Below are 25,302 nucleotides of genomic sequence, written 5' to 3'. Positions count from 1 at the left end.
AATGATGTAAAAGGGGTCGGGGTATGGAGGAGGGGGGAAAGGGCATAACGTTTGAAATGTAAAGACATAAAATATCCAAGCAAAATAAAAATTTAAAAAAAAAGATGTAAAAAAAAATATGGTCTACGGAAATACATTGAATGAGCACCCACCAAATTGTATTTAAACATTTTTTAAACAGAAAGGCTGCCTATGAGATATCACGAATGCCTCCGGTTTTGTAAGACATAAAGAGGAATACTGTGCATCCACGCACACTTTAGTGAAAGCTATATTTGGGCTTTCTCTTTTTAAATATTCTGCTACGAATGTATACACTTTGTGTCGTTTAAAAAAAAATCCTTCCACCAAAGGGGGAAAAAAAAACGGGCTGTTAAGCTGCTACCAGGATTTCTGTCGTTGTTGTCAGTTCCCTTAGACTGTAAGTCATATGAGGACAAGAGCCCTTTGGGCAGAGTGAAAACAGGCGAAGAACTGGGGAGGGGCGGGCCGCGAGCATGTGCGCTTGCAGTACCGCTCGCTCCCAGTGGGTGGCAGGCTCCTCATATGCGGGCGCCGCCCAAAAGCCGGGGCCAGGGAAGTCCTGCGTTCGACCTTCAACGTGGCTGGTCTCCTCTCAGGTTCCTGGAAGGAGAGATGGAGGGAAGTGAAACCTGAGAAAGGAATACAGGGAGAGAGAGGCCAGCTCAACCTCGGGGACTCTTTCTTCCGGCCTTCTTCTGAGGCTTCTCATCTTCCCCACATTGGAACAAGAAGTCTTCAAGGTAGGCATGGTGGTGTTCCCCCCACCTCCACCCCTGTTATCCCAGTACCTGGGAAGCTAAGGTAGGAGAAGCAAGAATTCCAGGGGAAGACGGTTGTGGTGGCGCACGCCTTTAATCCCAGAACTGGGGAGGCAGAGACAGGAGAATCTCTGTCAGTGTGAGGCCAGCCTGGTCTACATAGCGAATCCCTGGATGTGTGAGGGATGGGAATCTTAAATTGTTCTAGTCAGGCCTGTAATTCCAACTACTCTGTATTCTGGAGCAAGAGGATCACAAGTTCAAGGCCAGCCTAGGCTATAGATTGAGTGCCAGGCAGGTGTGGGCAACTTGGTAAGATCTGTCTCAAAATAACAAGTAAAAGCAATACACGGTGTGGTTCGTGCTTTTATACGCAGCAACAGAAGACAGAGGCAGAACGAACACTGTAAACTCAGGGCCAGCTGGGGCCTCCTGGGAAGGACCTGTATCAAAAACAAGAGACAAACAAACAACAATAAAGAAGGTTGGGGATGTAGCTCGGCGTTATAGCAACCGCCTAGCATGTGGGAGGCCCTGGGTTCAATCCCCGGCAGTGCAAGATATTAACCAATTGGGGCTGGAGAGATGGCTCAGCAGTTAACAGCACTGAGGTCCTGAGTTCAAATCCCAGCCCCCACATGGTGGCTCACCACCATCTGTAATGGGATCTGATGCCCTCTTCTGGTGTGTCTGAGGACAGCGACAGTGTACTTATATGTAATAAATAAATAAATCTTTTAAAAAAAATTAACAGGGCTGGAGAGATGGCTTAGCAGTTGAGAGCACTGACCGCTCTTCCAGAGGTCCTGAGTTCAAATCCCACAACCACATGGTGGCTCAGCACCATCTGAAGTGAGATCTGACTCCCTCTTCTGGTGTGTCTGAAGACAGTGGCAGTGTACCAACATACATGAAATAAATAAATAAGTCTTTTTAAAAAATTAACAAACAAGCAAATAAATAAACAATGAAAGGGCTCAGGACGAAGCTCGTCTGGCACAGAGTTGCCCAACTGCGCAAGGCCTGCGCTCTGTCCCTAGCACTGTATACGAACAGCCGAGGTGGTGAATACCTGTTACCCCAACATTCAGGAGGTGAGGGCAGAGGAATCCGGGGCTCAAGGGCATTTACTGTTACATAGCAAATCCAAGGCCAGCCTGGGCTACTCGAGAGCCTGTCGGAGAGATCTGGGAATCCTCATGTCCCGTAGGAGTGGGAGGTAGATACTAAAAGCCCCTCCCCTCCTCCTGGAACTGGGACACAGAGCAAAAGGAAGGAAGCTTTTTTGAAATTCTGCATAACTCAGAACTCACTTGACAGTTTAGTTCTCTCCCCTACTTGGGATTCCCTTTGATGCTTCAGGTAGTGGTAAGTTGTCTGAAGTGGGGACTGGGGCAAACAAACAAACAAAACAACCCCGGTTCTCTGAAAGAGCAGCGGCCCGAGCCATCTCTCAGCTTCTGGCTTGTTGGTTGGTTGTTTTTTTAAATGACTTACTTGTTTTTATTTCATGTGAACTGGTGTTCTGCCTAAGTGTGAGGCTGTGTGAAGGTGTTGGATCCTTTGGAGTTACAGACAGTTCTGAGCTGCCATGTGGGTGTTAGAGATTGAACTCTGGTCCTTTGGAAGGGCAGTCGGGGCTCTTAACCACTGAGCCATCTCTCCAGCCCTGTTTGGTTTTTTTTGTTTGTTTGTTTTTGTTTTTGTTTTTGTTTGTTATGTCACACATCTGCCTTTATTGTTTTTTTGTTTTTGTTTTTGTTTTGTTTTTTTCTTTTTCTTTTTTTCAGAGCTGGGGACCGAACCCAGGGCCTTGTGCTTGCTAGGCAAGCGCTCTACCACTGAGCTAAATCCCCAACCCACAACTGCCTTTATTATAAACAACAGGTGAGACATGTAGCAATGGTAAAAAATTCATTTACAAAAGCAGAGGCTCGGTGAGCTGCCTGGTGGGTACCTTGGAGACTCATACGTAGGTGCCAAACCAGAGCAGGAGGAAGAGAACTCCAAAGCCCATGAAGAGTGCGGTCACCAAGGAAATGAGGAGCTCTTTGTAAATATGGCACGTGTACTTGGTAGAGGTGACCTCGTAAACAAAGAACTAGGCAGAAAAGAACATGCCAGAAGTACCACAGTCAGGTGAGGGAAGACAGCCGGGTTCACTGGGCTGGTATACCTACTCATGGCCTCGAGCTCCATTTTGCCCCACACAGGATAAACCACCGATCCGCCTGAGCCCTGTTTGTTTTTAAGTCAGGGTCTCTCTCACTCCATAGTTGAGGCTAACCTGAATTCCATCCTTCTGCCCTAGCCTCCTGAGTCTCTCCCTCCTCTCCCCCCTCCTCTCCCCTCTCCTCTCCCCCCTCCTCTCCCATCTCCTCTCCCCCCTCCTCTCCCTCTTCCTCTCCCTCCTCCTCTCCCTCCTCCTCTCCCTCCTCCTCTCCCTCCTCTTCTTCTCCCTCCTCCTCTCCCTCCTCCTCTTTTCTTTCTCTTTTTCTTTCTTTCTAACTTTTATGCACTATCTCTGTGGTGTGAGAGAAAGGGATTCCAAAGTCACAGGTGGAGGTCAGAGGACAGCTTGCGGGAGTTGGTGGTCTCTTCCCCCATGTCAGTCTTGGGGAATCCAGCTAGGAATTTTAGGCTCGATGCTCAGCACCTCTAGCCGATGAGCCATCTCACCCCTCCCCCTTCTTTAATAAGTATAGGTCAGAGATCTGGGCAATAGCTCAGGTAATAAAGAATAAAGTGTCAGTCCCCAGCTCCGAAAAAAAGAAAAGAAAAAAAAAAGAATAAAGTGCTTGCCTTATTCAGACCCAAGTTCAATTCCTAGAACCCATGTGGAAAAAAATATAAATAAATAAAATAAAACAATAAAAAAGAAACGAAGAGAAGTGAAAACATATAATTCCAGCACTTGGGAAATCAGACCAGAGGACTCCTAGGGCAGCCTAGGTTAGTAGGTGAGATTTGTGACATTCAGGCCTGGGAAAGAAAAATCCCCAGTCTTTAAAGAACAACACCCACGTTATCCTCAGGCTTCTAGTCACATGTGCTCACATGTGTGCACCCGCACAAACGCACCTGTGCACCTGCACACACACACCTGTGCACCCACACACACCTCTACACCTCCATACACCTGTGTACCTGCACACACACACCTGTGCAACTCCATACACCTGTGTACCTCTCACACCTGTGCACCCCCACATACCTGTGCACCTCCATACACCTGTGCACCTGCACACACCTGTGCACCCACACATACACACCTGTGCATCCCTCCCACACATCTGTGCACCCACACATACACACCTCTGCACCTGCACACACACTTGTGCACCTCCCCATACACCCATACACCTTCACACACCTGTGCATCTGCACACAAACACCTGTGCACTCACACACAACCCTGTGCACAGAAACACATCTGTGTACCCCCACACCTGTACACCTGCACACACACATCTGTGCACCTGCACAGACATACACACACACATCTGTGCACCTGTACACACATACCTGTGTACCTGCACCCCACACACATACCTGTGTACCCCCACACCTGTACACCACACACACCTGTGCACCCCCACACACTTGTGCACCCTGCGTACACCTGCACATGCACAGTAATTGTAGATAAGACAGTGTATAGTTAAAACGAAGAAGAGACAGACAAACAGAAGAACAGAAGCCCATCCCCATCAGTGTCCTGTAGCCCAGGCTTGCCTTTCAACTGTAGCGGAGAATGAGCTTGGATTTCTAATCTTCTTGCTGCCAACTCCCCAGTGCTGGGGTGCAAACCCAGTCTTCATACATGCTAGGCAAGTGCTCTATCCACTGGGCAACACTGCCCACCCTGCAGAGCTCAGAGGTGTTCCTTACAAGATGCTGTGAGCTGGATAATGCAGCACACCCCTGTAGCCCTGGGGTTCAGAAGGTAGATCTATTAGGAGTTCATGCTCATCCTTGGCGATACAAAGAGTTTGAGGCCATCCTCAGTTACATGGGACCCTGCCTCAAAACACACAAACAAAAACAGAAAAACAGAGTCCAGACCAAACCGAGTAAACAAAACCTTAAAAATAGGAGGAGGGCTGGAGGGGTGACTCAGTGGTTAAGAGCACTGATTGCTCTTCCTGAGTTCAATTCCCAGCAACCACATGGGGGCTCACAATCATCTGTGATGGGGTCCAATGCTCTCTTCTGGTGTGTCTGAAGACAGCTACAGTGTACTTATATGCATAAAATAAATAAAATCTTTTAAAAGGAGTAGGAGAAGAAGGAGAAGGAGGAGGAGGAAGAGAAGAGGAGGAGTGGGAGGAGGAGGGCTGGAGAGGTGGCTCAGTGGTTATTCCCAGCATGGCTGCTCATGACCTGAAACTGCTCTCTGTCCTGCAGGTGGTTCACATACATACGTGCAGGCAAAAGATATGTACATATAAGATAAGCAAATCTAAAAATAAGACCCATAAAAGTAAAATAAGACAATGAGAGAGAGAGAGAGAGAGAGAGAGAGAGAGAGAGAGAGAGAGAGCGCACGTTGTATCGAGTCACCTTCCCAGCTCCTTAGTCTCCTGCGTCTCTGCCAGGGCCTCATCTACTGAAATCTCCTTACCCCGATGACTCTCAGCCAGAGCCTCCTAGGGCCTCGGCCGACATTTTTCTCACATTTCGTGTTGCTGTGGGAAACACAGGGCTGTGTGTTCTATGCCTGCCTCCCCTCGAGTGTTAGCCTTGGGCCTCTCTTGCCGTTGGTTTGATGGTTTTTATAACGGCACCAGTGTTCTCCTTCCAGCAACTGGGGACCAGTGTTTTCTTTCCTCACTCACCCCGATCTCATCAACCAAGTCCTACGCGTTTCTTACCCCCAGTGTCTCTCAGATCTTTCCAGCCCACCTCTGCTTAGCCACAGCTGGCTGGCTGTTGTTCCTCTCTCTGCCTGGACCACGACAGTGGTTTCCAGGTTCGTCTCCCTCCATAGAGCCTCACCCCTTCCCATCTGTTCTCTATACAGCAGCCATAGACTCTGACCTCCAAGTCCTGATGCATACAATCTCTCTAGTCCTGTCCATCACTGCCCAAGACACTCATTTGTCCTCGGCAGTAAATTTCCTTGTGTGTCTAAAACCTTCCTGAGCCCTTTCCAACCCCAGGGCCTTTGTTCATGCCGTTCTCTCAGTCAAGAGTGGTCTTACTTTCTCCTCCTCCTTCCCCCTCCTTTCTCCCCCTTCTCCTTCTTCTCGTCCTTTCCCTCCTCCCCTTCTTCCTTCTCCCCTTCCTCCCTGGCAACCGACCACTGAGCTAAATCCCATCCATCCCTGAATTGCAAGAAGTCCTGAAGCCCCCCAGCCCCAAGAGCAGGACCATGGTTTGCTTCTTTTTTTCCTTTTTCGGAGCTGAAGACCAAACCCAGGGCCTTGCGTTTGCTAGGCAAGCGCTCTACCACTGAGCTAAATCCCCAACCCCTTCTTTGCTTATTTTTGAGAAAAGGTTTCTCTATGCGGCCTTGCTTAGCCCTAAACTTATGGTGTAGACCAGTAACTTGAACTCACCAGAGGTCCACCTGCCTCTGCCTCAAGAGGGCTGGGATTGAAGATTTCCTTCACTATCCCCAGTTTGGGGAATTGGGATTCTGAGTCCAGCCTGGGCTACATAACAAGACACTGTCTACATAAAATGAAAAGCAAAGAGAACATGAGAAAATGGCTATGTCGGGATTTGAATCCAGGTTGTCTGGGGCCTAGAAGTCTTCAGTGTGGCCTTGAGGGGAGTTTCAAGTGGGAGGCACTCCTGAGCCTCTGTGTGAAGTAGGTGTTCTTGACAATGGAGAGATAATACCTAGACAAGCAGGAAGCAGCGTAGTCAGCTGAGGCCTGTGCTAGACAGTTCTAAGTCAACTCGACCCAAGCTAGAGTTGTGAGAGAGAGGCGGGAGCCTCAATTAAGACCGTGTCTCCATAATGGCAGGCTATAGGCAAACCTGTAGGGTATTTTCTTAATCAGTGATTGATAGGGAGGGCCCCGTCCACTGTGGGTGGGAACATCCCTGGACAGGTGGTCCTGGGTTCTATGAGAAAACAGCACCATGGGACGACTACCAAGAACAGCAGCAGCAGTGGAGGGGAGCGGGTCAGAGCCCAGAAGACCAGCTGTGTGTGCTGTAGAGGGCGGAGCCAGAGAAGCGGCCCAGGCCCTTCGGAAGAGCCCAGAAGGCCAGGAGTTGATTCAGACTTTCAATGCTGGGTTATTTATAGTTGGAGTTTGTTTTTGCTTTGCTTTGATTGGGGGTGCGCCCTGGTTCTGCTCTCTTGAAGTAAGAAAGTATTTAATTTATTTTTTATTTTACAGGAGCCCACCCTTGAAAGACTGAATTATTAAAGAGATTTTTTTTTTTAGGTCCTAAAAGAGGCTTTGGAGTTTTAAATAGACTGAATTTTAAACTGCTTGAATTTGTGAAGTCTGTGGGGGTTTTAAGACTTGGAATATTTTACGTTGCGATGGTATTAGTGCAAAGGTGAACAAGAAAGGAAAGATTGAGGGTTAACAGTGATGTGCTTGTGTGTCATGTTGGCAAGGGTCACTTGTTCTGACACATTTTACGTCAACTTGACACAAACTACAGTCACCAGAGAAGAGGGAACGTCTACTGAGAAAAACGCTTCTATAAGATTGGGCTGTGTGCAAGCCTGTAGGACATTTCTTAATTAGATTGATGTGGGGAGGGCTCTGCCCATTGTGGGTGGGGCCATCCCTGGCCTGGTGGTCCTGGGTTCTATAAGAAAGCAGACTGAGGGGGTTGGGGATTTAGCTCAGTGGTAGAGCGCTTGCCAAGGAAGCGCAAGGCCTTGGGTTCAGTCCCCAGCTCCAAAAAAAGAACCAAGAAAAAAAAAAAAGAAAGCAGACTGAGCAAGCCATGAGGAGCAAGCCAGTAAGCAGCACCCCTCCATGGCCTCTGCATAAGCCCCTGCCTCCAGGTTCCTGCCCTGTTTGAGTTCCTGCCCTGACTTCCTTCAGTGGAGGGCCAAGCAGTGGAAGTGTGAGCTGGATAAACCCTTTTGTCCCCAGCTTGCTTTTAATTGTGTTATATCTATCGGAGGGATTAAAAACCCTAAGACACAGTCCTGGTTGTCTGCAGGAAATGTTTCTTTCTGTTTTATATATGAGGATTCACTATGAAGCCTTAGTTAGTTTGGAATCCACTGTATAAACCAGGCCTCTGAGCAATGGGATTAAAGGCTGTGCTATTCTGCATGCCTCCGCCATTTCTCTCCACGTAAGAAAGGTGTGACGAAATGGGACAGGTAGTGTGGGTCTGTGATCAAGGGTTTGACTAATGCATGCATGTGCATGCATACACATACACACACACACACACACACACACACACACACACACACACAAAGCTCTAGTCCTTGCACCTGGAGCTGTCTGAGAATGAAAGGAAATGACTAGAAAATGCTTCATTAACCACAAAGTGCTTTATAAACTGTGAAGTGATGAGCCGCTATCCCTCACACACACTCACACACACACACACACACACACAAAACCTACTCACATACTTACACACAAATACACAACATACACACTTCACACATTAACACACACACACACAACAACCCACGCACATAGTTACACACTAAACCACAATACACACACTCAAAAACAACACACACACACTCAAACACAACATAGTCACACAGTGTGAATGTGGGTACCTTCATAGTGTATCCATCATGTGTCAACTGGGGGTCTGTTACAGCCTTTGTGTCTTTTCATTTTAACTCGCTATTTTATTTTTTATGTGTATGGGTGTCACAGTCAGGGTTCTCTAGAGCAGCAGTTCTCAACCTTTGGGGGTCATGACCCCTTTGGGGGTTGGACGACCCTTTCACAGGGGTGGACTATCAAATCAGATATTTACATTACGGTTCATAACAGTAGCAAAATTACAGTTATGAAGTCGTAATGAAAATAATGTTGGGGTTGGGGATTTAGCTCAGTGGTAGAGCGCTTGCCTAGGAAGCGCAAGGGCCTGAGTTCGGTCCCCAGCTCCGAAAAAAAGAACCAAAAAAAAAAAAAAATGTTATGGTTGGAGGTCACCACAGCATGAGGAACGGTATCAAAGGGTCACTGCAATAGGAAGGTCGAGAGCCACTGTTCTACAGGAGAACTTTTAGAATGAATCTATACTAAAAGGAGAGTCTCTGGAGTGGCTTACAGGCTGTGATCCCTGGAGCCCAACAGTGACTGTCTCCCAGGAGAAAGTCCAAGTATCTGGTAGTTGTTCAGTCTAGGAAACTGGATGTCTGAGTGGTCCATATCTATTCCTGGAGGCCCAGAGAAATCCTAGCTGTTGATCCTCAGTTTACGTTGGGATCCTGAAGAAGTAGGGTCTGGGACCAGCAAAGGGATGTCTCTGTATCAAGCTCAGGTAGATGAGCTTGCCAACAAGAGTGAAGGCAGGCAGGCAAAGAGCAAAAGCTTTTGGGTAGCCAAGGCTATCCTGGAACTGGCTCTGTAGCCCAGGCTGGCCTTGAACTCATAGAGACCCACCTGCTGCTGCCTCCCCAGTGCTGAAATCAAAAGTGTGAGCCACCCCAGCCTCCACCAACCAGGTCTTTTTGCATGGGCTGCCACCGTAAGATGTGGCCTAGATGATCCAGTCAAATAAATAAATAAAAATAAAAATTTTTCTCAGGGGTGCCCGGCTGCTTAGGCTTTAGTTCATTCCAGATAATGGACAGCCAAGGTCAGCCATGCCAGGCTGAACTGTGTGTGTGTGTGTGTGTATGTGTGTATGTGTGTGTATGTGTGTGTATCTGTGTGTGTATCTGTGTGCGTGTATGTACGTGTATCTGTGTGTGTGTGCGTGTGTGTGTATATATGTATGTACGTGTATCTGTGTGTGTGTGCGCGTGTGTATATATGTATGTATGTGTATCTGTGTGTGTGTCTGTGTGTGTATCTGTGTGTATGTATGTGTATCTCTGTGTGTGTGTGCGTGTATGTACGTGTATCTGTGTGTGTGTGCGTGTGTGTATATATGTATGTACGTGTATCTGTGTGTGTGTGCGTGTGTGTATATATGTATGTATGTGTATCTGTGTGTGTGTCTGTGTGTATCTATGTGTATGTATGTGTATCTCTGTGTGTGTGTGCGTGTATGTATGTGTATCTGTGTGAGTGTATGTGTGTGTGTATCTGTGTGTGTGCATGTGTGTGTGTGTATGTATGTGTATCTGTGTGAGTGTATGTGTGTGTGTACATTACATGAGGCCAGAAAGGAGCATCAGATCCTCTGAGACTGGAAGTCATGGTAAGCTGCCATGTGGGATTTGAACCCTTGTCCTTTGGAAGGGCAATCAGCACTCTTAACCCCTGAGTCATCTCTCCAACCCCCAAGTTTCTCCCAAGTGTGTGCGTGTGTGGCCAGAGCTCACGTCAGGTGGCGTTCCTCAGTAACTACCCACCTCGAGTTTATTTTCATTCTTCTTCTTGAGACAGGTTCTCGTGTAACTCAGGTTTGCCTTAAATTTGCTATGTAGCCAAGGATAGCCTAGAGCTTCCTACCCCTCTGCCTTCTCCTCTAAATTGCTGTGAGTACCAGCATGCACCCCCACACAGGGTTTATGTGGTGTTGGGGATTGAACCCAGGGCTTTGCTCATGCTGGGCGAGCACTCTGCTGGGCAAGCAATCTTACCTACTGAGCTGCATGCCTAGCCCTACCTTGGTTTTTGAGACAAGAGCTCTTGCTGGGACTTGGGCAAAGTGAGCCCTGGGGAGGGAACTGTCTGTTAATACTTCCTCAGCGCTGGGATTGCAGGCACCATTCTCAGATCCCTCCCCTAACACACGCACATGCGCGCGCGCGCGCACACACACACACACACACACACACACACGCACACACACACACACGGCAGGTTTCTCTGTGTAGCCCTGGCTGTCCTGGAACCAGCTCTGTAGACCAGGCTGGCCTCAAACTCAGAGGTCTGCCTGCTTCTGCCTCCCAAGTGCTGGGATCAGAGGAGGGTGGACAGACCCTCAGCCTCAGTGTGTGCACACGCAAGCCAGAGGAGGATGTTGGGATCCCCCCGCCCCCGCTTTGTTCCTCGAGGTCCCAGTGAACCCGGACCCCCGACAGTTGGCAGGGAGATTGTCTGGTCAACATGTGCAAGCAATCCTGTCGCAGCCCCCTCCCCCCACGCTCAGGGTTGCAGGCACATGTGGCTGTCCCCAGGTTTTACGTGGATGCCGAGGAGCTTAACTGAGGTTCTGCTGCTTCCTCAGCAAGCCCTGGGGCCATCTGTCCTCTGATCTCCACAGAGCATCCAACTCCATTTGCAGAAAAGTTCGTTTTCTTTTCCCCAATTTTGTCTCAGCAATCCGTCATATACGGTTCCATGATTCAATAACGGGGACCTGATAACAGCCCCAATTCAGCCGGCGTCTGGAAAACACAAAGTCACATCTGAAATCAGCAGCCGCTCACACTGGAGATGAACCGGTCAGCCCTGTGAGCATCGCATCGTCCTGAAATGCACAGGATACAGACGAGAGCCGGTGCATGGTCTGACGTAGTAAGCAAGCAAGTTCCTTCTGTTGTTTCTCATTTACATGTATTTCCCTGCGCACGTGCGCAGGCACACATGCGTGTAGAGGTTGGTTCTCTTCTTCCACCACTGGGGCCCGCAGTCTTAACCGAGGTCATCAGGCTCTGCAGCAGCTGCCTTAAGCACTGAGCCATCTTGCCAGCCTTGTTTTGTTCTGGAGACAGGGTCTCCAGTAGCCTGAGGTAGCCACAAACTCTATGCATTTGAGGCTAGCCTTGAACTCCCAGTCCTGTTTCCTCCTACCTCCCAAGTACTGGTACTACATACACTCTCACATTCTCACACGTACATACACACTCACATGCACACACATGTACATGCTCACATATACCTACACACATATGCACATATATACACTGACATACACCTACACACATGCATACATACACATCCACACTCTCACACATACATACACACATGCACAGACACTCACACCTACACACATACACAAACATACACACGCTCTCACACACACACACATACAAAATCATGTCCAACTCCTGTGGTGATTTCTTACTCGAATTAGCAAACTTCTACTCTAGAACCATAAAGCCTTTGCCGTGGATAGTTAGGGTGACCAGAACAGCATAATGGTCTGCCCTCCCTCTGTCTCTCCTTCCCTCTCTAATTCTTTTTCTTTCTCCTCCCCTCCCACTCCTTCTCTTTCCCTTTTAGTGTTAGGAATTGGACCTCGGCCCTCGCACATACTATTCAAACACTGTCCAGTAAGCCGTACTCTCCAGCCTTCTCTTAGTGAGGTAGGGTATCTCTCACTCTCCCAGGTGGGCCTTGAACTCTCCATCCCCTTGCCTTAGCCCCCAGGGTAGCTGAGCTCACAGAACCGAGCCCCTGTGTGTGGCTGGCCTTTTGTTACGAAGTTTATCAGCTGACTGAAATGTTCCTCTCGTCTCTGAGAACCTAGGGGTACAAAGCGCACACACGCCATCACCCCGCCTTCTGCTCCTCCTCTATGTCATGTCCATCTTCCCTGTTTTGAAATGATTTTTATTTTTGTGGTTTGTTGTTTTTGTTTTGAAGGCGGGGTTTCATGAAGCCCAGGCTAACCTCAATCTCATTATGTCGGTCGCTGAGGTTGGCCTTGATTCCTGGCTTTCCTGTCCCCATCTCGAGGGCTGGGATTACATGTGGAAAGTACCAGCACACTGGCCTTACAACTCCCCTGTCTTCGCTTCAACACCTCTAAAGCGGGCAGGAGTTTTGCTTGGTGCTAGGGCTGGACGTCAGAATGGTCTCACTCTACTAATGAGCTGTGTCCCAGCTCCTAGAATGGGGGTTCTCAGCCTGTGGGTTACCAGCCACTTGGGAGTCAAACAAGCCTTTCATACGGGTCACCTGAGACCATCAGAAAGCACAGATGTTTACATTATAGATTGCAAGAGTAGCAGAATTACAGTTATAATAAAGTATTGGCAGGGATAATTTTATTGAAAGGGTCAGGGCCTTAGGAAGGTTAAGAACAACTCCCTTGGAAAGTTCGTTTTCCCCTGGAAAGTTGGTTTTGTTTTGGCTCTGGTTTTGTTCTTGTTTTCTCTCTCTTTCCCTCTCTGCTTTTCTTTGTAAAGACTTTAAGGCTACAGGATCATATAAGTTGAGTGCCAAAAGAATTCTAACAACCTTCCAGTTCCAGGAGTCCAGCCTTCCCTACCCGGCTGGGCAGGATACAGCCTGCCTAATTGGGATAATGACAGTGGGGAAATCTTGGTGTCAGGGAATTCTCAGTATACCTTGGGCCAGCAACAGCAACATGACCTGGGAATTGGTGAGAAATGTCAATTTTGGGGCTCCACCCCAGGCCTGCTTCCTCAGGCCCTTTGGAGGGGTGTGTGTGTGTGAGCCTGGTGGTGTGTGCCCCAACATGCCCGCTGAGCATTGCCCTCCAGTTAACGGAAGTTCACATCCCAGACTCATGTACCACCTCGAGGCTGCGTGAACATCTCTCTGGACCCATTTCTTCTCTAGAAAAGAACAACAGAAAAAGACGGGCCATGCAGAGAGTGGGTGCACCCAGATACGTGTGTGTGTGTGTGTGTGTGTGTGTGTGTGTGTGTGTGTAGCGCTCTCGGGGGCGTGTGTACTCGTGGGGGTGGGGGAGGCCGTTGTTTGCTATTAAGAGCTCGGCACTGGCATCTGAATTCGGGCAGTAAACGTTTGAGAGGAAAGCAGAAAAGGTATTGGAGAGTTAACTAGTCCGGAGCAGCCCCATTGAGGCCCTTCTATCAGTTAATGAGTGCACCAGAGCAGAAGGCTCCGGGGTAGAGTCACCGGCCACTTTGCAGACATGGACACTGGGGCTAACAGACAGCTGTGAAGCAGCATGGCGGGGACCCATCCACACCCTGCGCCCCGCCCCGCCCCCATCTCAAGCAGATGCAGGCCGACTTGTCTGCTCCCCAGGGCTCTCTCCAAACCATCTGCCCTTCAGAATCTGCCGGTCTCTGCCCCTTGCTTGGACTTTGCTAAGGCAATGGCAGCAGCGGGGTTGTTTCCGGAGCTCTAGAAGTCACGGGTCAAAGCCTTTCGTGGGGCTGAGGCTCACTTGGCAAACACTTGCCCAGCACACACAGAGCCCAGGGTTTGATCCCATTCATTCTATAACCTAGACAGGGCAGCTTGTTCCTGTAAATACAGCCTGGGGAGACCAGGGTAGCTCTTACCCTGTAAATCCAGCTTGGGGAGACTGAAGCAAGAGAATAAGAGCTTCAAGGTTAGCCTGGGCTACATACCGAGTTCAAAGCCAGCTTCACCGAATCTTTGCTCTAGCAATGCTATTGTTGGTGTCTGCCTGTTATAGGAAATGAGGTTCCCGGGAAACCTCATTTTTGTTTTGTTCAAATGGGTTGAATAGTTAGGCAGGATGGCCAAGAATCCATGCCAAGGCAGGCATGGCCTGTACACATCTTTTAATCTCAGCACTTGAGAGATGGAGGTGGACAGGTCTCTGGGGCTTTGAAGCTAGCCTGGTCTATATAATGAGTTCCAGGCTAGCCAGACCTACATAGTGAGGCCCTGTGGGGAGTCGAGGGGATTATTTGTAACTGTGTTTGAAAGGTTTGTGCTGGCAATAGGGCTCAGCTGGGAAAGGTGCATGCCACCAAGCCTGATGTCCGGAGTTTGATCCTCAAGACCCACAGGCTAGAAAGACATTGGGTTGGCTCTGGCCTCCACGCTCAAAGCTCTGCATGTATGCTCGCACAGATACAACAACACATAGTGAATGCAGGAACCTTATGTTTTCATGGTTGGGGGGAGTTGGTTGTGCTAACAGGGGGTTCAACCGCTGCATATAAACTGGAGATGCTGTGATGCCCTGTAGTCCCAGCACATAGGAGGTAGAGGCAGAAGGGTCAGAAGTTCAAGATCATCCTTAGTTACGTGGGGAATTGGAGGCTAGCCTGGGCTATGCGAGCTGAGCATAGCAGTACAGATGCACACACACAGTCTCTCTCCCTCCCTCCTTCCCACATTCCCACCTCCTTTGTATGTAGACAGAGGAGACAAAAAAAAAAAAAAAAATCAGGAATTCAAGGCCATCCTAGTTATAGGAGACGCCATCTCAAAAAAAAAAAAAAAAAAAAAGCTAAATAAAACACTTCATACAAAATCTCCAAAGAACAGACCAGGTATAGGGACATATACCTTTAATCCTAGCACTCAGGAGGCGGAGGCAGGCAGATTTCTGTGGGTTTGGGGCTAGCCTGGTCTAATTCCAGGATAGCCAGGGCTATCCTGTACTGGGGAAACAAACACAAGATAAATAAATAAATAAATAAATAAATAAATAAAATTCTCAGATAACAGATAAAAAATGCAGAAATAATCATGGGGGGGGGGAACCCTAAATAAAACTAGGGTAAGAGTAAAGTTCTTCCAGTCAGAGAACAGTTCTGTGAATCATGTGACTTGTGAAGCCGTCTAAGGGCTAATTTGGGACACTTTTGCTTCCAAGGTGCTTCCAAGTCTGAGCCCTTAATTCTGTGGGTTATCTTGGAGAAATCTTCCCCTCAAGTCCGAGTTTCTGACCCCTTTAAACACACACACACACACACACACACACACACACACACACACACACACACAAAGTTTCATTTGTTCATGAGTTTGTGTGTGCCCCAGTGTGGAAGTTAGGAGTCAGTTCTGATTTCTGCTACTATCCTGTGCGTTCTGGGATTTGAACAGGCTCTCCAGAGCCTGGGCTATCTCACTCACTTGGATGTTTATCTCACGAGCTTTCTCTAGTCTTCTTTCTAGTTTGTTGAAACTATTCCTAGTCAGTCTTTGTGTCTGTCTGTCTGTCGTTCCACCCCCCTCTTTCACACACACACACACACACACACACACACACACACACACACACACACACACACACACAAAGACATTTTTGAAGCCTCTTGTTTCTCAGAGGTTTTATTTATAGGCCGGCTCCTCATTGTGAACGTGAAAGAGAGAAAGCGCAGCCTGGGGTAGACCTTTCATGTGTAAATCAGGCCGGCCTGGAGCGCGGGGTCACCAGGAGCGGGATTTCACTCTTAATTACTCCGAGAGAAAGCGGCGGGGCGGGCGAGAGCCCCCTGCTCCGCTCCCCTGGGCAGGGCGGCGAGCCCCCGCCCCAGCCTTGCTGTCTGTGAAGCCGGGCGAGCATGGCGCAGCTGCCCGGAGCGAGCTCCCAAGTGGCTTTCTTTCGGGGGCAAGAAGTTTGGAAGAGTGGGCGGTATCAATGGATGTTGCCGATTGAGCCAAGGAAAGGGGAGGAGGCGTGTGTATGCGTGTGTTAATTACGGTTTTGTTTGTTTGTTTAAAGCCTCTCATTGTTTCTTTTCCGAAGTACAAATAACACGTTTTAGGGGGAAAAAAAAACCATGGACTCATTCCCATCGCACAGTTAGCACCCTTGACCCCAGGGTGAGTCTGGAGGAGCACCCTCTGAAATTTTTTTTAGCTCGTTTTTCCTCTTGATTTTCTTTTTTTGCAGTGCTGGCGACGGAACTCAGGGCCTCAGCCCCCCACCACTGAGCCACAGTGCTGTTCGTGTGTGTGTGTGTGTGTGTGTGTGTGTGTGTGTGTGTGTGTGTGTGTGTGTGTGTTGTGAGTACAGGTGCCCCACAGAGTTCAGAACAGGGTGAGGGGATGCCCTAGAAGCGGAGTTACAGGCGGTTGAGGTTCTGAGCTGGGAATTAATCTAGTCCTCTGCAAGATAGGGGTCCTGGCCCTTACCGGAGAACCAAATCTCCAGCCGGTAATCCAGATTGTGAAATGTTGAGAAACCACATCTGCCGTAGGTAACGTCCTTTCTTTTTCCTTTTCCATTCTTTTCGGTAAAGTTGCAAATCTGCCGCAGGGCGCATGCTCTGTAGCAGCTCCATCCCGGACACCGATCCTGTATGGAGATGCGTGTTTCAAATACTTCAAACTGGCCGTGACCTCTTTTTCTTCCCATCCCCAGCCCCTAGGTGCTAGGGGTCGCGGGCATGCCCCTCTGTGCCCAGCTCGTTGGAGGGTTAACACTGAATGAAGTCTGCCATCCTCACACATTAGTTAGAAGTTCATCAAGTGAATGAAATCTAGTTGGAACAAACAAAGACACAGACACTGACGGCCAGGCAGACCAATGAAGATTCTAAGGAATGATTGAGAACCAACAGGACACAGACAGACCCACAGACAGACACACAGCCGTTCAGTAAGAGACAGACACAGCTGAAGTGTTTTCAGGATTTCTTTATAGACCGTGTCTTTAAGTTGTAATTGACACACATCTTTTAGTTGATATTCTTTTTTGAGACAGGGTCTCACTAAATAGCACTGGTTGGCTTAGAAGTCCCTACATGGACCAGGCTGTCCTTGAACTCAGAGACCCCCGCCTCTGTCCCCTACCTGCACACTCAAGAACTGGGGTTAAGTCATACACCATCATTCCTTTCTTCCTGTATCAGTACATGTACTAGGTGTTTTTTATTTACATAATGTTCGGGATGAAATCTAGAGTTTTACCTCGAAACCCTGCCTGCAGCCCAATGTTTCCTTGTCCAAAAAAAAAAAAAAAAAAAAAAAAGGAATTGGTCAGCTGAATGGTGGTGACACACACCTAGAGCCCCAACCCTTAGGAGGCAGAGGCAGAGGCAGGTGGATAGCTGTGAGTTGGAGGCTAGCCTGGACTGCAGAGCAAGTTCCAGGACAGCCAGGTTTGTTGCAGAGAAATCTCGTCTTAAAAATAAAATAAAATGGGTTGGAGAGACGGCTCAGCGGTTAAGAGCACTGACTGCTCTTCCAGAGGTCCTGAGTTCAAATCCCAGCAACCACATGGTGGCTCACAACCATCTGTAAGGGGATCTGATGCCCTCTTCTGGTGTGTCCAAAGACAGCAATAGTGTACTTATATACAATAAATGTATACATTAAAAAATAAAATAAGACAAAACAGTTGAATGCATTTTTTGCATGGATTTGTTACATGGATCTCTTTCTAGATTCTTCTATTAATATATCTCTTGCTGGGTGGCAGGGTACACCTTTAATCCAAGCACATGGTAGACAGAGACTGGGGGATCTCTATGAGTTTAAAGCCAGCCTAGCTTATAACAAGTTCCAGACCAGCCTGGACTACATAGTGAGACCCTGTCTAATAAAATAAAATAAAATAGTAAAACCCAATAAAGATATCTCTGTCTCCTCACTAATAGCAAGGAGTTTTCATTGCTAATGGTTTTTTACTTTAAAATTTATTATTATTGTTTGTTTGTTTGGTTATTGGTGTTCTGGTCGAGTATGTCTGTGCACCCAGGGCTCTCTCTGCTACTGTGCCCTTATATCTCCAGCCCCCACCCTCTATACGTGCACACGTGCATGCACATACATGCATATTAATTCTAACATATTTATTTTATGTGTATGAGTATTTGGTCTGTAGACAGTTCTGTGTGCTTGATGCTCACCGAAGCCGGGAAAGCGCATCAGATCCCCTGGGATGCCGTGAGCCTCCGTGTGGGTGCTGGGAACCCAGGTCCTTTGCAAAATCATCCGGTGGTGCTCTTACCACTGACCCACCTCTCCAGCTCCTTACATACACTTTTTTGAGGAAGGGTCTCATGTCATGTAGCCCAGGCTGGTTTTGAACTTGGTATGTAGCCAAAGAGAACCTTGAATTCCTAATCTTTCGTCCTCCAACTTCTAAGTTGTGGGATTATTAGTGTATACCATGCCCATGCCCAACTCACACACTCTCTCTCTCTCTGTCTCTGTCTCTCTGTCTCTCTGTCTCTGTCTCTGTTTTTCTTATTCTTCCTTTTTTGGGGGAGGGGGTTCAAGACAAGGTTTCTCTGTGTAGTCCTGGTTGTCTTGGAACTCACTCTGTAGACCAGGCTGGCCTCAAATTCAGAGATCTGCCTGCTCCTGCCTCCCAAGTGCTAGGATTGAAGGCTTGTGCCACCAACCTGCCTGAAAGGCTCTTCTCAGAACTCAAAGGTCTCACAGGAAAAAATTTTGAGGGAGCGTTTTATAGTCTCCTTAGATCTGTATCTTGGCAAGAGACTTCGGAACATAAGGGGGAGGTCCTCTTAGGCTATGTTCTTTCCCTAACTTCGAGTCCTTTTCCAGACTTCAGTATTTCAACCTGTCAAACAGGAGTCTCAACTTGAAGATTCACAAATTGAGAGTTGGATTGTCTGATTTTCTAATCTCCACTGTACTACATGACTTTGGGAAAGGAATTTCCCTCTCTGCCTCACTTTCCCCATCTGTAAAATGGGGATGGTAAAATCACCAACTTCTCAGAGTGTAACTTTTAAAAAAAAATAGAGCTTCTTCTCTAGGGCCTAGCCTAATAAATGTAGTCCTCACACTGCATCAAGTAAAAGGTTTCATCATAACAAGCCATTAGAGAAAACCTCAACCAATCAAAATTCGGAATTGTGGAGCCCAGTCCCAATGGATACATCCAAAATACAACTCCTGTGCCTAAGGCTCAGAGCCTCGGGAATCATCACATAAGAAAGGACAATAAGAAATTGGTGAGAGTCAGAGGAGCAGGGAGTTTTCTGTGAGATCGTCTCCTAGCGATGTCAGAAACTACGTCCATAAAGTCTCACCAACATGGCTGCCTACACACAAACAGAACAAGGAGCACCTGAATAGACAGGATATGGAGGAAGTGGAAGGCACATGGGGGACTGGGAGGCCTTGACCCCACACAAGGAATCACAGGTGACTAACACCAAGAGCAGGAGAATAGTCTTCCTTAGTGAAGAGTCCACCATTTAGTCTGTCATTGCTTCTACATGTAGGGATATGTATATAGATTGCATATACATGTGATATGTATCCTATGAGGTATATACATGTGATGTGTATCCTATGATGTATATACATGTGATGTGTATCCTATGATGTATATACATGTGATGTGTATCATGATGTATATACATGTAGTATGTATCATATGTACATACATATGGTATGTATCATATATATAATATGGTGTGTGTCATATGATATATATGTGCAGTGTGTATCATATATACATGTGTGTATCATATGATGTATATACATGTGGGTATGTATCACCTGATGTATATGCGTGTGATGTATATCATGTGTAGATATGAGCAGTTAATGAAAAAAGAGGCCATGAGCTTGAAACAGAGCTAGGAGGGGTAGGTTTTTGGTAGGGCATAGAGGGAGAAAGAGAAGAGAAAATTACATCATTACCATTCCAAAAAAATTTTAAAAAGCAAATGGAAGGGTTGGGGATTTGGCTCAGTGGTAGAGCGCTTGCCTAGCAAATGCAAGGTCCTGGGTTCGATCCCCAGCTCCAAAAAATAGAAAAAAAAAGCAAATGGAAAAAATGCACATAAATAACCCCAATATACAAAGTTAGAAACCTAAAGCCACCAACGACTCACCCGTTACCAGTCGTCGCTGTTTAAAATGTTTGTGTATAAATGGAATCTTCTTCCGAGGTTTGGGTTTTTTTTTTTTACGATTTTATTTTTATTTTTAATTACGTGTGTATGTGTCTGTGGCTTTGTGCAAGGGAGTGTAGTGCCCTCGAATGATGTGGAGCTGGTCTTAACTGGTCTTCCAGGCGTCTGCAAGCTGTGTGGTGTGGTGCAGGAGACGGAACTCCAGGCTCTCCGGGAGGACAGCGGGCACCGTTAACCACTGGGTTTGTGTGAGACTCACTCTTTTGCTATTTTTTTTATTCATTTATTATATATAAGTACACTGTAGCTGTCTTTAGACACACCAGAAGAGGGCATCGGATCCCATTACAGATGTTTGTGAGCCACCATGTGGTTGCTGGGAATTGAACTCAGGACCTCTGGGAGAGCAGCCAGTGCTCTAACCACTGAGCCATCTCTCCAGCCCAATCTTTTGCTATTTTTACAATCCGATCCCTTCCACATACAGACCTAGTTGCCTTGCACTTGCTACTGTAGGTCATTTGATATGTTTGTACGTTTTTCAGTTGTTTGATGAGCAGCTGGGGAAACAATTTAGTCACTCTAAGTTAGGGCAACAACAGTTAGCATTTTACTTCCGTGTACCCCCATTCATGAACCACCAAGTTGCTTCTAAGGCTGTGTGACTGCAGCCAACTCAGGAGTCTAAGTCCACTTAGCTTTTCTCCATGGCAAATAGTGTCCTCCCTCACAGACGACAGTGGGTGAAAGGGGTTAGAGTGGTTTTACTTCTTTTGAGACAGGGCGTCTTAAGTCTCACCCCAGCCTTGAACTCCCTAATGTAGCCAAGAATGACCTCGGACTACTGATTGTCTTGCTTCCATTTTCCACGTACTGGCCTCAAGGCCGTCTGTCAAAATTACAAGCGATGTTTTTTCCGGGCTCGTAAAAAGTATCGTCCGGCTTGGAGCGGTTGTCATTCATGCCTGTCTTCCAGTATTTGGGCAGGTGAGCCAGGAAAATCTCAGGCTCGAGGCTGGCATATATACATAGTCAACCTTTATGGGGTGGGAGCGGGGGAGGGGGAGGGGATGTGGGGGAGGGGGAATGGAGATGCGGCAGGGAGAAAAGCCAAGGAAGCCAGGCATGGTGGTGGATACCTGTAATCCTAAAATTTGCAAGCTACAAGCAGAAAGGTCGGGAGTTCAAAGTCGTCCCTGGCTAGGTATTAAGTTCAAGGCTAGGGCTGGAGAGATGGCTCAGTGGTTAAGAGCACTGACTGCTCTTCCTGAGGTCCTAAGTTCAAATCCCAGCAACCACATGGTGGCTCACGACCATCTGAAGTGAGATCTGATGCCCTCTTCTGATGTGTCTGAAGACATCAACAGTGTACTCACATACATAAAATAATAAATCTTTTAAAAAAAAAAAGTTCAAGGCTAGCCTGGGGTACTAGCCTGGTGAGACCCTTTGCAAAACCATTTCTTAAGAATATTAGGCTTCTTGGGGCTGGGGATTTAGCTCAGTGGTAGAGCGTTTGCCTAGGAAGTGCAAGGCCCTGGGTTTGGTCCCCAGCTCCGAAAAAAAAAAAAAAAAAAAAGAACCAAGAATATTAGGCTTCTTAGCTGAGAGGCAATAGACCAGAGAATTGCTGAAAGTTCGAGGCCAGCCTGGTCTACATGGTGAGTCCAGTGAGGGCTATGTAACAAGATGGCAAGAAATTAGAGTCAGGGAGGTCAGGTTGGCATGCTGGAGGGAACACTTAGTATTTAAATGATTCCATCCTCCTGCCAACTTGCCTGCTTCCTCTTCTCTGACACTGTAGCAACCACCACCAATTACTGGGCCTTTCCTTGGTTCCTGGCTTGATGCCTTCCACTCTTCGTGTACAAAGTCATTTGCTTCCCACAAGAACTCTGTGAAGTTGGCGATCTTATCATCCCCATTTTACAGATGGGGAAAGTGAGGCAGAGACGGAAACTCCTTTCCCAAAGTCATGTGGTTGGCAAGTGGTTCGGCGGAGATTAGAATCAGGCAATCCAGCTCTCGTTTTATGAATTTGCAAGTTCAGACTCCTGTTTTACAGGTTGAAATACCGAAGCCTGGAAAAGGGCTCAAAGTCAGGGAAAGAACGCAGCCTAAGTAGACTGTCAAACGCTCCCTCAGAAGATTTTCCTGTGTGACCCTCAGGTTCCAAAACGAGTCTTATAGCCTGGACAGTGGTGGTTCAAACCTTCAATCCCAATGCTCTGGAGGCAGAGGCAGGAGGGTCTCTGAATCCAGTCTGGTCTACAGCGTGAGCTCCTGTGCTGGGGGGCAAAAAAGTCTTTCAGAACCACAGCCCAGTTGTGCATTCCCCCTCCAGGGCTGGGTACTGCCTGTCCATCGTAAAAAAGCCAAGTAGTTAAGGACTGCATGCCCAGACAGGAATCTCAGAGCCATAAACATGGTCAGCCGCCACCATCCCGTCATAGGGAATGGAGCATCCGACACCCATAGGTGAAGGAAGAAAGAGGAGAGACCCGAGGAACAGAATTTGGGGCAGAATCCTGAAACTATGAAGAAGAGGGAGAAACTTCATGGACGATGGGGACTGGAGGAGAGTTGGTCGCACATAGGGGCAAAGGTTAAATGCCTGCTGGGAGCTCCTGCTCCAGAGAGTTGGAGAGGGAGCATCTGACCTGGAAGTTTCTACTCCTGGTTGTTAATTGTTTTGAGACAGGGTTCCATATAGCCCAGGCTGGCCTCAAAGTCACCATGGAGCGGGGCATACCCTGAACCTCCCCAGTGCTGGGATTATGGGTGTATTTATCACATCTGATTTACACTTGGCTACCTGAGCAACAGGCTCAGCTTTTGCAGTAGAACAGGCTTAGCTTCCTCGGGCTACACAGCTGGCAAGTCTGGGTTTCTACTATTGCCTCCGAGCTCTGTCTGTCCTGTCACTCTGTCCTGTCATCGCTCTTAGGCTGGAGGTAAAATCTCAATCTTTTTCTTATAAGGGCTGAACCACCCTCCTTACAGATACAGACCAAGTGGCTCTCCCTATAGATACACACCCAGTGGCTCTTGTGTCAAGGATGAACAGTCAAGCGGAGGTTGGAAAGATCCAGGAACGCCGCCGGGCGTTCACCGCCTAGGTAGTCACCCATCGTCTGTGTATCCTGATGCTTCTCCCACCCACGGATTCGTAGGTATCCACCATCTGTGATAACGTCCGTGACAAAGACACTTACACTTGACGCACTTCCTTTTAGGCTGGAGGGACGGCTCACTGGGTAATCCTCCATCAATCTGACAACTTGAGTTTGATCCTCAGAACCTGAAAGGGTAAGAAGGAAAGAACCAACCCCTGACCTCCACACATGCACCATGGTAGGCTGACACCGCTCCCCCCACCCAAAAAAAATTAAAGAATTTTCCTAGGCTCCAAGGTTCCCGCACACTTAACCGCTTTTGCACAGAATCAGAGTCAGTTCCCAGCATATATGTCAGGTGGCTCACAACCACTTGTAACTCCAGCCCCAGGGACTCCGATGCCCTCCTGGACCCCAGGACACCCGCTCTCACACACGCACATAGACACATACTGCGGTTAGTTTTGTATAATCTGTGTTCAGAAGCTGAGTTCTGTGCCGTGGTCCAGATAGCACCCTGATATTGAGGCACTGTGCTAACCTATGTACTGTAAGGAAAGCTCCCCGATATTCTCTGACTGGTTAATAAAAAGTGGAAGCCTGTAGTTGGCCCAAGACATAGAGGAAGCCGGTCGCATGTAGCGGAGGGCCAGGAAAACAACCACGTAGCAGAACTTAGAATAGAATCATTGGGTTACTAAGTTATACACCAGTCGGAGAATATATCTAGCTATCTGACCTAGGTATTTGTGGATATATTGGGCTCTCAGAGACATTATTTTCATAAGCTTGGGGCTGGGAGGAAAAACGCACACAAAAAACTCCCTCTGACATACACAGAATTTAAAATATAATAAATCTCTCTCTTTTTAAAAAGTTCTTAGCTAGGTATGGTGGTGCACGCTTTTAATCCCAGCACTTGGGAGGCAGAGGCAGGTGGATCTCTGAGTTGGAGGCCAGCCTGGTCTACAGAGTGAGCTCCAGGACAGCAAGGGCCACACGGAGAGACTGTTAAACAAAAGAACCAAAGTACTACTGTTACTACTGCTACTAAAGGTTCTTCCTCTCTTCCTCTCTCTGTCCCTTCACCTGTTGCTTTCTCCTTATCCCCCTAGTTCTGGTTTAAGAAGGGATGACACTATGTAACATGGCTGGCTTCTTGTATTAGCCTGCAAACACTAAGATTATAGGCATGCGGGGTTGGGGATTTAGCTCATCGGTAGAGCACTTGCCTAGCCAGCGCAAGGCCCTGGGTTCAGTCCCCAGCTCCGAAAAAAAGAAAAGGAAAAAAAAAGTTTATAGGCATGCACTATCCAGGCCTTCCTTTCTTCCTTCCTTCCTTTCTTCCTTTCTTAAATTTGTCTTTTTAAGTGTACCAGTGTTTTGCCTGCATGTGTGTCTGAGGAGGCCAGAAGAGGCATCAGATCCCCTGGAGCTGAAGTCAAAGATGGTTGCAAGCTGCCATGTGGGTGCTAGGAATCAAACCCAAGACTTCTGCAAGAGCAGCCAGTGCTCTTAACCACTGGGCCATCTTACCAGTCTCTCTCTCTCTCTCTCTCTCTCTCTCTCTCTCTCTCTCTCTCTCTCTCTCTCTCAAGATCCACCACTTCTGCCTCTTGAATGTTGGGATTTTTAGAAAATATTTATTTATTTAATGTATATAAGCATCCTGTTGCTGACACACCAGAAAAGGGCATTGGATTCAGTTACAGATGGTTGTGAGCCACCATGCGGTTGCTGGGAATTGAACTCAGGACCTTGGAAGAACAACCAGTGCTCTTAACCACTGAGCCCTCTCTCCAGCCCTACCTACCTTCCTTCCTTCCTTCCTTCCTTCCTTCCT

General features: G+C 47.7%; 1 protein-coding gene and 1 pseudogene across 1 annotated transcript in view; one reads left to right on the top strand and one right to left on the bottom strand.

The window, feature by feature from the left end:
* The first annotated feature begins 599 nt into the window (after positions 1-599).
* Positions 600-25,302, top strand: part of Msi1 (musashi RNA-binding protein 1) — a 96,628-nt gene continuing 71,925 nt past the window's right edge. The window contains exon 1 of the mRNA XM_039089125.2: positions 600-764. The gene's annotated coding sequence lies outside the window, so the exon portion shown is untranslated. The remainder of the gene's footprint in view (positions 765-25,302) is intronic.
* Positions 2,749-3,005, bottom strand: Tmem258-ps2 (transmembrane protein 258, pseudogene 2; annotated as a pseudogene).

The sequence above is a fragment of the Rattus norvegicus genome, chromosome 12 (genome assembly GCF_036323735.1).
Source record: "Rattus norvegicus strain BN/NHsdMcwi chromosome 12, GRCr8, whole genome shotgun sequence".
Classification (NCBI taxonomy): Eukaryota; Metazoa; Chordata; class Mammalia; order Rodentia; family Muridae; genus Rattus; species Rattus norvegicus.
This window is presented reverse-complemented; position numbering and strand designations above follow the sequence as displayed.